This window comes from Nycticebus coucang, chromosome 19 (genome assembly GCF_027406575.1).
Source record: "Nycticebus coucang isolate mNycCou1 chromosome 19, mNycCou1.pri, whole genome shotgun sequence".
In the NCBI taxonomy this organism is placed as follows: Eukaryota; Metazoa; Chordata; class Mammalia; order Primates; family Lorisidae; genus Nycticebus; species Nycticebus coucang.
In genome coordinates this window covers 44884846-44898401 of record NC_069798.1, presented here as the reverse complement: position 1 = coordinate 44898401, position 13556 = coordinate 44884846, and positions in this window count along the sequence as shown.

Sequence of the window (13556 nt, the reverse complement as noted above, 5' to 3'; positions counted from 1 at the left end):
ATTTTGCTAGGTAATGCTGTGCATGCCAGAGAGTTCAGAGAGGAGTGCACTGATACCTGAAGTTGCTTTGAAATACAACAACATTAAGGGGATGGATGGGCAGATGGATAGTTATATGTTAAAGCAAGTGCAGTAAACTTGGCAAACTCCAGCATGGTAGAAGCTAGACGGTGGGTATACAAGAGAACACGCTAGAGGTTTCCAATGTTTCTGTATGTTGGGGGAAGGTAGCACCTGAGGTCTTAGTCTAGTATAATACAACCATGGTTTAAAAAATAAATAAATTGGGTTGGACGATGCCTGTGGCTCAAAGGAGTAGGGTGCCGGCCCCATGTACAGGAGGTGACAGATTCAAACCCAGCCCCGGCCAAAAACTGCAAAAATAAAAATAAAAATAAATTGGGTAAGGAAGAAAATAAACTGAGATTATTTGCAAATGACATGATTATGTAGATAATCTAAAAGAATCAGCCAATAAACTAGGAAAATTACCAAGTGATCACAAAAATTACTTGTATTTCTTTATGCTAACAATAAACAATAGAAAATAAAAATATTTTAAAGTGAATCATTTATAACAGCATTTTTACAAAACATTAAACACCCAGAAATCAAGCTAAAAACCCAAGCGAGTGAAACTAATAATTTAAAGAAGGGTGCCCTAAATAACCTTTCAGGGCTATTAGATTCATGGATTGAAAGGCTCACCATTATAGTAAGTTCGTTCAGAACTTATCTATAGGTTCAATGCAATCTCAGGCCAAATGTAGGCTTTTGGGGGAAGTGGGGAGACTTGACAAATTTACTCTAAAATGTACATGGAAATGCAAAGGGGTAAAAATGGCCCAAATATTGTTGAGAAAGAACAAAACTCATCTTTACATTACTAGATGTCTAAGACCTTTAGACTACTCTAATTAAGACATTTCGGTATTGCTACAAGAATAAACAACATATATCAATGGAGTAAAATTAAAATGTCCACATGCAAGGTATGACAATTAGGTTCAAGAACTCATCCTAGAAAAAGTGTTACATACCTCGTGGCTGAATATCATTATGGTCACCTTCAAAATACTCCCCTTGGGAAGCTATTCACTGACGCCAGCAACGTAGTCCAACCTCCAATGTTGGAACTCTTTTTCTGGCATGGCCATCAGAGCTGTCACCCTATTACCCTTGATGTCCTAAATGTCATCAAAATGTCTTGCTTTTAATATTTCTTTTATCTTAAGGTAAAGAAAAAAGTCATTGGGGGCCAGATCAGGTGAGTAGGGATAGTGTTCCAGTACAGTTATTTGTTTACTGGCTAAAAACTTCCTCACAGACAGTGCCGTGTGAGCTAGTGCATTGTTAATAATACAACAGCCATGAGTTTTTGGCAAAAAATTTCATTTCATTTTTGTCTAACTTTTTCACCTAGCCTTTTCAGCATTTCCAAATAGTAAACTTAGTTAACTGTTTGTCAGTTGATGCAAATTCATAATAAATAATCCCTCATATATCAAAAAAAGTTGGGCAGTGCCTGTGGCTCAAGAAGTAGGGCACTGGCCCCATGTGCCAGAGGTGGCAGGTTCAAACCCAGCCCCAGCCAAAAACTGCAACAACAACAACAATAAAAAGTTAGCAACATCATTTTGACTCCATGGTCATGAAGAAGTGGCTGACTTCCGTTGTACACTTGGACACTTTTTTTTCAGAGTCATATTGGTACATCCATGTTTCATCACCTGTGATAACAGAGCCTGAAACATTTTGCCTTTCCAAAAGGGCTCAGCAAACTTCGACTCTCCTTTGCTCTTATTCATCAGTGAGCAACATTTTTGCATATACCTTTCTCATGCCCAGATTTTCAGTTAAGATTTTCCTGTTTCTCCATCAACGTTTACTTGGTCTGCTGTGCTTCTCACTGTCAGCTGATGATTGCTCAGAAAAATGTGTAAACCATGTGCACACTGTAGTCCATTTTCTTGATGGCATTATCCCCATAAACTTGTACAAACAGGTCCCGATTTCACTTCCATTCTTGCTAAGTTTAACAAGAAATTTAGTGTTTATTCATTGCTCTAATTGAAGCTCCAACATTCTTGTATGTGACGCACAAAAACACACAACAGCAATAATGAACACCACGCAGCAAGACACCACAACACATCAACACAAACACAGCTGCAATATATCGATATACCAAGGTTATGAAAACTTACTGAGCTATTTGTACAGTGCCCTGAATGATTATCAACAGTAGTGTATACATAGGGCACAGTGGCGAGTTCAGGAACTTAGTTGTCAGACCTTGTATATAGGGACAGTTGTTTGACAAAAGGGCCACCGGTGCGCATTGGGGAAAGGATTGTTTTCTCCAGTAAATGGTGCTGACACCGTGAGAGGGATGAATCTTGACTCCTGCTTTACTCCACATGCAAAATCAATACCCAGGGGACTGAAAAGCTAAATGTGAAAGGACAAACTGTAATATTCCAGAAGAAAACATATCCTTTGGATACTTACTGTAAAGAAAAGATAACTCCGATTACAATCAAATTAGAAACTCCTATTCAACCCAGGACGTCAGTAGGAGAGTGAGAAGGCAAGCCTCAAGGTGAAAGGAGGTGTCTGGAACGCACAGAGCCACACAGGGCTGGAATAAAAGGACTCAATAAGACAAAAAGTAAGAAAACTGGCAACCATCTTCTCAAAGAATTTCCAGTTAGCCAATAACATATTTAAAATGTGTTCAAATCAAGGAAAATTTAAAGTAAACCCACAATGGGATACCATTGCACACTCGCCAGCATGGCTAAATTAAAAAGGTCAACATGGCTCATGCATGTAATCCTAGCACTCTGGGAAGCTAAGGCGGGTAGCTTGTGCTCAACGGAGTTCGAGACCCCATTTCTACAAATAGAAAAACTAGCCAGGTGTTGTGGTAGGCACCTGTAGTCCCAGCTACTTAGGAGGGTGGGACAAGAGGATAGCTTGAGCCCAAGAGTTTGAGGTTGTTGTGAGCTATGACGCCACGGCACTCTACCCAGGACGACAGAGTGAAACTCTGTCTCAAAAAATAAAAATAAAAATAAAAATAAAAAGGCCAACAACATCTCATGTTGGTAAGTATGTGAAGCAACAGGAATTCTCTGTGCTACTTGCAGGAGTATAAATCGATAGCACATTTGAAAACCGTTCAGCAATATCTGCCAAAGTTGAAGATGCTCATACCCTAAGACCTAGCAATCCCAGTGCTGGGAATACACCCAAAAGAAATGCATGGATGTGTGGTTCAGGCCTGTTGATAATAAAATTATTCATAACTATTCAAAACCCTGAGTGATTATTAACAGTAGTGTATAAATAAAGGGCAACATAGCTATACAGTGCAATACTAAATGGCAATGAAAAATGCGTAACCAGCTGCACTCACATAGATGAATCTTGCAAATATTACACTGTCCAAAGAAGACTGATGCAAAAGAATAACACTGAGTGGGCTCATTTACACAGAGAAAACCAGGCTGAAGAATCTGTAGTTTTGGAATGAGGAATTAAGTAGTAAAACTATGAAGAAGGGCAAGGCCATGCTGAAGGTGAAAGCTGGCACCATGGTTCACTTGGGGAACACAGAGGTGCTCGGAATACCAGCCAACTTCTACTTCTTCACAATTCATGTTCACGTAGGTGTTTGCTTGGTAATAAATCAGTGCACCATTCATTTTCATCTTGCATATTTCTGTATGTTATTAAATTTTACAATTAAAACTGTTTAACATTAATCTATAATTAATTTTTTTAAAAAAAGTTTTTTTGTTTTTTTTTTGAGACAGAGCCTCAAGCTGTCACCCTGGGTAGAGTGCTGTGGTATCACAGCTCACAGCAACCTCCAACTCCTGGACTCAAGCGATTCTCCTGCCTCCGCCTCCCAAGTAGCTGGGACTACAGGTGCCCACCACAATACCTGGCTATTTTTTGGTTGTAGCTGTCATTGATGTTTGGCGGGCCCAGGCTGGATTTGAACCCGCCAGCTCAGGTGTATGTGGCTGGTGCCTTAGCCACTTGAGCCACAGGCGCAGAGCCTAATTTAAATTTTAAATATACGTAAGGAAGTATATGTACCTCAGAACACATTGGTAATTTCTTTTAAATGTTTCCTCACCCACTAAACTCTAAGATTGGTCTTGCTAGAGGAACAATGTCATAATAGCCCTAAAATGCTGAATAAACCAGAAGATTTTTGCCTTTGGGAGACTGTGTTAGTTTGTTTTTCCTAAATTACCAAGCTTGCGTCTTGGATATTCAATTATTAAATGTATGTCTGGATGCATAGAACCCAGGACGTCACCTTGAAATGAAGGGCCAAAGTCGCTCCTCCCAGCCCCCTCCCCCCTGTATTGTCAGGGCTGGCACCTAAGCATGATCCATCCAGGTGACCACCCTGAACCTAGACCAGGGGATACTGCCCATCCTGAGAAATGTCCCCTTCTCATAAGCATGGAGACTTCTGGTACTGTGTTCCTACCATTCCCAGAGACAGAGGAGGGGGATGCAAACACAAGATGGGGAATTTTTCCACACATATGGCAGTTGTTTCTGGTGTCGGGGCCCCCATCTCAGAACCATGGTCATGGGTACCCACTTAAACCTAAAACCTTCATGGACGTCATGGGCTTGGGGGGAACAGTTCCTGCCTTCATGACTTAAGGTGGCTTTCCCTCTGCACCCCCTTCTGGCAGTAACTGGCTGCATGATCTTGGGCAAGCCCCCCCAACACACACACATTTCAGTGTTTCATTGTGAAAGAAGACTCTTCTGACCAGGAACCGCGATCGGCACCCTCCTGGACACCGGTAAGAGCTGCGCAGGGACCCACTACCCTGCCTGCCGGGCCTCCCCACACCCTGACCAGGAACTCTGGGAGCCGTGTAACCCCACATCCTCCCTCCTGTACCCTCCCTGCCACCAAATCACCTGCTCCTCTGGCCAGGGTCTCTGGCAGCCGCGTGCCCTCTGGAGCCCTCCCTGCCTCTGCACGGAGCCCTTCACCTGGCCAGAGACTGCTGGAGCATTGGGCCCTCTGTGCCAAAGTCACTGGGTGCCATGTGCACCACCCCCTGCCCTGTTGGTGGATCCGAGGGTGTCAGACTCCGGAGCTGCTCCCACAACCAGAACTCCCTGGCTGGGGCAGCCCCAGAAGAGCTACACAGGGTCACTCCCTACAAACATCCAGCCACAATAGAGTGATCCCCCCAGGTCTAATCTCTGAGAGACACCACCCCAACTCTGAGGACAGCCAGAGGCAACAGTGAAAAACAATCATGAGATGAAATCAAAGGAAATACTCTGGCAATATGAATAATCAGAGTAGATCAACTCCCCCAAGGATCAGTGGGGCAGACACAGCACAAGATCCCATGCACAAATAAATAGCTGAGATGTCAGAAATCGAATTCAGAATCTGGATAGCAAATAAGATCAAATTAGAATTCCAAGCAGAAACAAAAAAGATGTCTTAAGAATTCAACGAATTCAAAGACCAAATGATCAAAGATTTTGACACATTCAGACAAGAAGTTGCAGCCCTCAAAGATCTGAGAAACACAGTAGACTCCCTCAGTAACAGAATGGAGCAAGCAGAAGAAAGGATTTCTGACACAGAGACAAAGCTTTCAAACACTCCCAAACTCTCAGAGAGGAGGAGAAATGGAGGGCAAAAACAGATCACTCTCTCAAAGAGCTCTGGGATAATTTGAAGAAAACTAATATTCATCTTATAGGGATCCCCGAAAGTGATGAAGTGGCTTCACAAGGCACAGAGTCTCTTCTCCATGAGATTATGAAGGAGAACTTTCCAGACATGCCAAGAGATTCTGAAATTCAGATAGCAGACAGTTTCAGAACTCCAGCATGACTCAACCTGAATAAGACATCTCCCAGACACATCATAATCAATTTCACTACAGTTAATATGAAGGAGAAAATTCTGAAAGCAGCCAGACAAAAGAAAAGCATAACCTACAAGGGGAAGAATATTAGAATAACTGCAGATCTCTCTGCTGAAACCCTTCAAGCTAGAAGAGGATGGTCATCAACTTTTAATCTCCTAAAACAAAATAAATACAACAGGATCCTGTATCCAGCTAAACTGAGTTTCATTTATAATGGAGAAATTAAATACTATAACAACATTCACATGTTGAAGAAATTTGCCACAACTAAACCAGCTCTCCAGGATATTCTCAGACCTATCCTCCATAAAGACCAGCATAATCCTCCACCACAAAAGTAAACCCACCCAGAAATTTTTGATCAAATTCTAACTTCCACAGTCGCAAAAGGATTAAAAATGTCCACCGGACTCTCGAAAGGCTTATCAATATTCTCAATTAATGTGAACAGTTTAAATTGTCCTCTAAAGAGGCACAGGTTGGCTAACTGGATACAAAAACTCAAGCCAGATATCTGCTGCATACAAGAATCTCATCTTACATTAAAAGACAAATATACACTCAAGGTGAAGGGATGGTCATCTATATTCCAGGCAAATGGAAAGCAGAAAAAAGCAGGCATTGCAATCCTATTTGCAGATGCAATAGGCTTTAAACCAACCAAAATAAGGAAGGATAAGGATGGACACTTCATATTTGTTAAAGGTATTACTAAATATGATAAGATTTCAATTATTGATATTTATGCACCCAACCAGAACGCATCTCAATTTATAAGAGAAACTCTAACAGACATGAGCAACTGGATTTCCTCCAGTTCCATAGTAGTTGGAGATTTTAACACCCCTTTAGCAGTGCTGGATAGATCCTCCAAAAAGAAGCTAAGCAAAGAAATCTTAGATTTAAACTCAACCATTCAACATCTGGACTTAACAGACATCTACAGAACATTTCATCCCAACAAAACTGAATATACATTCTTCTCATCAGCCCCGGGAACATACTCCAAAATTGACCACATCCTAGGCCACAAATCTAACCTCAGCAAATTTTAAAAAATAGAAATTATTCCTTGCATCTTCTCAGACCATCATGGAATAAAAGTTGAACTAAATAACAACAGGAACCTGCATACCCATACAAAAACATGGAAGCTAAACAACCGTATGCTGAAGGATACATGGGTTATAGACGAGATTAAGAAGGAAATCACCAAATTTTTGGAATAAAACAACAATCAAGACACGAATTACCAGAACCTCTGGGATACTGCAAAGGCAGTCCTAAGAGGGAAATTTATAGCACTGCAAGCCTTCCTCAAGAAAATGGAAAGAGAGGAACTTAATAACTTAATGGGACATCTCAAGCAACTGGAGAAGGAAGAACACTCCAACCCCAAATCCAGCAGAAGAAAAGAAATAACCAAAATCAGAGAAGAATTAAATGAAATTGAAAACAAAAGAATTATACAACAGATCAATAAATCAAAAAGTTGGTTTTTGAAAAGGTCAATAAAATAGATAAACCTTTGGCCAACCTAACCAGGAAAAAAAGAATAAAATCTCTAATTTCATCAATCAGAAATGGTAAAGATGAAATAACCACAGACCCCTCAGAAATTCAAAAAATCCTTAATGAATATTACAAGAAACTTTCCTCTCAGAAATATGAAAATCTGAAAGAAATCGACCAATACCTGGAAGTACACCACCTATCAAGACCTAGCCAGAACAAAGTGGAAATGTTGAACAGGCCTATATCAAGTTCTGAAATAGCAGCAACTATACAAAATCTCCCTAAAAAGAAAAGCCCAGGACCAGATGGCTTCACATCAGAATTCTACCAAACCTTTAAAGAACTAGTACCTATACTACTAAACCTCTTCCAAAATATAGAAAAAGAAGGAATACTACCCAACACATTCTATGAAGCAAACATCACCTTAATCCCTAAACCAGGGAAAGACCCAACAAGAAAAGAAAATTATAGACCAATATCACTAATGAATATTGATGCAAAAATATCCAACAAGATCCTAGCAAACAGAATCCAACAACACATCAAAAAAATTATACACCATGACCAAGTGAGATTTATCCCAGGGTCTCAAGGCTGGTTCAATATACGTAAATCTATAAATGTAATTCAGCACATAAACAAACTAAAAAACAAGGACCATATGATTCTTTCAATTGATGCAGAAAAAGCTTTTGATAATATCCAGCATCCCTTCATGATCAGAACACTTAAGAAAATTGGTATAGAAGGGACATTTCTTTTTTCTTTTATTTTTTTTATTTTTTTTTTTATTGTTGGGGATTCATTGAGGGTACAATAAGCCAGGTTACACTGATTGCGATTGTTAGGTAAAGTCCCTCTTGCAATCATGTCTTGCCCCCATAAAGTGTGACACACACCAAGGCCCCACCCCCCTCCCTCTGTCCCTCTTTCTGCTCCCCCCCCATAACCTTGTCATTAATTGTCCTCATATCAAAATTGAGTACATAGGATTCATGCTTCTCCATTCTTGTGATGCTTTACTAAGAATAATGTCTTCCACTTCCATCCAGGTTAATACGAAGGATATAAAGTCTCCATTTTTTTAATGGCTGAATAGTATTCCATGGTATACATATACCACAGCTTGTTAATCCATTCCTGGGTTGGTGGGCATTTAGGCTGTTTCCACATTTTGGCGATTGTAAATTGAGCTGCAATAAACAGTCTAGTACAAGTGTCCTTATGATAAAAGGATTTTTTTCCTTCTGGGTAGATGCCCAGTAATGGGATTGCAGGATCAAATGGGAGGTCTAGCTTGAGTGCTTTGAGGTTTCTCCATACTTCCTTCCAGAAAGGTTGTACTAGTTTGCAGTCCCACCAGCAGTGTAAAAGTGTTCCCTTCTCTCCACATCCATGCCAGCATCTGCAGTTTTGAGACTTTGTGATGTGGGCCATTCTCACTGGGGTTAGATAATATCTCATGGTTGTTTTGATTTGCATTTCTCTAATATATAGAGATGATGAACATTTTTTCATGTGTTTGTTAGCCATTCGTCTGTCATCTTTAGAGAAAGTTCTATTCATGTCTCTTGCCCATTGATATATGGGATTGTTGGCTTTTTTCATGTGGATTAATTGGAGTTCTCTATACATCCTAGTTATCAAGCTTTTGTCTGATTGAAAATATGCAAATATCCTTTCCCATTGTGTAGGTTGGCTCTTTGCTTTGGTTATTGTCTCCTTAGCTGTACAGAAGCTTTTCAGTTTAATGAAGTCCCATTTGTTTATTTTTGTTGTTGCAATTGCCATGGCAGTCTTCTTCATGAAGTCTTTCCCCAGGCCAATATCTTCCAGTGCTTTTCCTATGCTTTCTTGGAGGATTTTTATTGTTTCATGCCTTAAATTTAAGTCCTTTATCCATCTTGAATCAATTTTTGTGAGTGGGGAAAGGTGTGGGTCCAGTTTCAGTCTTTTACATGTAGACATCCAGTTCCCCAACACCATTTATTGAATAGGGAGTCTTTCCCCCAAGGTATGTTCTTATTTGGTTTATCGAAGATTAGGTGGTTGTAAGATGTTAGTTTCATTTCTTGGTTTTCAATTCGATTCCAAGTGTCTATGTCTCTGTTTTTGTGCCAGTACCATGCTGTCTTGATCACTATGGCTTTGTAGTACAGACTAAAATCTGGTATGCTGATGCCCCCAGCTTTATTTTTGTTACAGAGAACTGCCTTAGCTATACGGGGTTTTTTCCGGTTCCATACAAAACGCGGAATCATTTTTTCCAAATCTTGAAAGTACGATGTTGGTATTTTGATAGGAATGGCATTGAATAGGTAGATTGCTTTGGGAAGTATAGACATTTTAACAATGTTGATTCTTCCTGTCCATGAGCATGATATGTTCTTCCATTTGTTAATATCCTCTGCTATTTCCTTTCTGAGGATTTCATAGTTTTCTTTATAGAGGTCCTTCACCTCCTTTGTTAGGTATATTCCTAGGTATTTCATTTTCTTTGACACTATGGTGAAGGGAGTTGTGTCCTTAATTAGCTGATCTTCAGATCAGCTGATCTTTAGATCTTCTGATCTTCATTGCTATTGGTGTATACAAAGGCTACTGACTTGAAGATCTTCTGATCTTCATTGTTATTGGTGTATACAAAGGCTACTGACTTGTGGACATTGATTTTATATCCTGAAACATTACTGTATTTTTTGATGACTTCTAGGAGTCTTGTGGTTGAGTCTTTGGTGTTCCCTAAGTATAAGATCATGTCGTCAGCAAAGAGGGAGAGTTTGATCTCCTCTGCTCCCATTTGGGGGACATTTCTTAAACTACCCCATTTCCCTGAAAATAAGACATCCTCTGAAAATAAGACCTACTTACAGGAAAGATAAGACATCCCCTGAAAATAAGACCTAGCGCATCTTTGGGAGCACACCTTAAAATAACACAGTAATAGAGGCCATCTACAGCAAACCCACAGCCAATATTGTATTGAATGGAGTTAAATTGAAATCATTTCCACTTAGATCAGGAACCAGGCAAGGTTGCCCATTATCTCCACTGCTCTTTAACATTGTAATGGAAGTTTTAGCCATTACAATCAGAGAAGAAAAGGTGATCAAGAGTATCCACATAGGGTCAGAAGAGATCAAACTTTCACTGTTCGCAGATGACATGATTGTATATCTGGAAAACACTAGGGTTTCTACTACAAAACTTTTAGAAGTGATCAAGGAATACAGCAATGTCTAAGGCTACAAAATCAATACCCATAAATCTGTAGTCTTTATATATACCAACAATAGCCAAGCTGAAAAAGTCAAGGATTCTATTCCTTTCACAGTAGTGCCAAAGAAGATGAAATATTTGGGAGTTTATCTAACGAAGGACATGAAAGATCTCTATGAAGAGAACTATGAAACTTTAAGAAAAGAAATAGCTGAAGATGTTGACAAATGGAAAAACATACCATGCTCATGGCTGGGAAAAATCAACATCGTTAAAAATGTCTATACTACCCAAAGCAATATATAATTTTAATGTAATTCCTATCAAAGCTCCATTATCATATTTTAAAGATCTTGAAAAAATAATACTTCGTTTTATATGGAATCAGAAAAAAACTCGAATAGCCAAGACATTACTCAGAAATAAAAACAAAGCAGGAGGAATCACGCTACCAGACCTGAAACTGTACTCTAAATCGATAGTGATCAAGACAGCATGGTACTGGCACAAAAACAGAAAAGTAGATGTCTGGAACAGAACAGAGAACCAAGAGATGAATCCAGCTACTTACCATTATTTGATCTTTGACAAGCCAATTAAAAACATTCAGTGGGGAAAAGATTCCCTATTTAACAAATGGTGCTGGGTGAACTGGCTGGCAACCTGTAGAAGACTGAAACTGGACCCACACCTTTCACCATTAACTAAGATAGACTCTCACTGGGTAAAAGATTTAAACTTAAGACATGAAACTATAAAAATACTTGAACAAAGTGCAGGGAAAACTCTTGAAGGACTCAGCCTGGGTGAATATTTTAGGAGGGGGAGGACTCCCCAGGCAATTGAAGCAATATCAAAAATACATTACTGGGACCTGATCAAACTAAAAAGCTTCTGCACAGCCAAGAACATAGTAAATAAAGCAAGCAGACAGCCCTCAGAATGGGAGAAAATATTTGCAGGTTATACCTCCAATACAGGTTTAATAACCAGAATCCACAGAGAACTCAAACGTATTAGCAAGAAAAGAACAAGTGATCCCATTTCAGGGTGGGCTAGGGACTTAAAGAGAAACTTCTGTAAAGAAGACCGACGCAAAATCTACAAACACATGAAAAAAAGCTCATCATCCTTAATCATCAGAGAAATGCAAATCAAAACTACTCTGAGATATCACCTAACCCCAGTAAGAGTAGCCCACATATAACAAAATCCCAAAACCAGAGATGTTGGCATGGATGTGGAGAAAAGGGCACACTTCTACACTGCTGGTGGGAATGCACACTAATACGTTCCTTTTGGAAGGATGTTTGGAGAATACTTAGAGATCTAAAAATAGACCTGCCATTCGATCCTATAATTCCTTTACTAGGTTTATACCCAGAAGACCAAAAATCACAATATAACAAAGACATCTGTACCAGAATGTTTATTGCAGCCCAATTCATTTTTTTTTTCTTTTTTTTTTTTTATTGTTGGGGATTCATTGAGGGTACAATAAGCCAGTTACACTGATTGCAATTGTTAGGTAAAGTCCCTCTTGCAATCATGTCTTGCCCCCATAAAGTGTGACACACACTAAGGCCCCACCCTCCTCCCTCCATCCCTCTTTCTGCTTCCCCCCCCCATAAACTTAATTGTCATTAATTGTCCTCATATCAAGATTGAGTACATAGGATTCACGCTTCTCCATTTTTGTGATGCTTTACTAAGAATAATGTCTTCCACTTCCATCCAGGTTAATACAAAGGATGTAAAGTCTCCATTTTTTTTAATAGCTGAATAGTATTCCATGGTATACATATACCACAGCTTGTTAATCCATTCCTGGGTTGGTGGGCATTTAGGCTGTTTCCACATTTTGGCAATGGTAAACTGAGCTGCAATAAACAGTCTAGTACAAGTGTCCTTATGATAAAAGGATTTTTTTCCTTCTGGGTAGATGCCCAGTAATGGGATTGCAGGATCAAATGGGAGGTCTAGCTTGAGTGCTTTGAGGTTTCTCCATACTTCCTTCCAGAAAGGTTGTACTAGTTTGCAGTCCCACCAGCAGTGTAAAAGTGTTCCCTTCTCTCCACATCCATGCCAGCATCTGCAGTTTTGAGATTTTGTGATGTGGGCCATTCTCACTAGGGTTAGATGATATCTCAGGGTTGTTTTGATTTGCATTTCTCTAATATATAGAGATGATGAACATTTTTTCATGTGTTTGTTAGCCATTCGTCTGTCATCTTTAGAGAAAGTTCTATTCATGTCTCTTGCCCATTGATCTATGGGATTGTTGGCTTTTTTCATGTGGATTAATTTGAGTTCTCTATAGATCCTGGTTATCAAGCTTTTGTCTGATTGAAAATATGCAAATATCCTTTCCCATTGTGTAGGTTGTCTCTTTGCTTTGGTTATTGTGTCCTTAGCTGTACAGAAGCTTTTCAGTTTAATGAAGTCCCATTTGTTTATTTTTGTTGTTGTTGCAATTGCCCTGGCAGTCTTCTTCATGAAGTCTTCCCCCAGGCCAATATCTTCCAGTGTTTTTCCTATGCTTTCTTGGAGGATTTTTATTGTTTCATGCCTTAAGTTTAAGTCCTTTACCCATCTTGAATCAATTTTTGTGAGTGGGGAAAGGTGTGGGTCCAGTTTCAGTCTTTTACATGTAGACATCCAGTTCTCCCAACACCATTTATTGAATAGGGAGTCTTTCCCCCAAGGTAAGTTCTTGTTTGGTTTATCAAAGATTAGGTGGTTGTAAGATGTTAGTTTCATTTCTTGGTGTTCAATTCGATTCCAAGTGTCTATGTCTCTGTTTTTGTGCCAGTACCATGCTGTCTTGACCACTATGGCTTTGTAGTACAGACTAAAATCTGGTATGTTGATGTCCCCAGC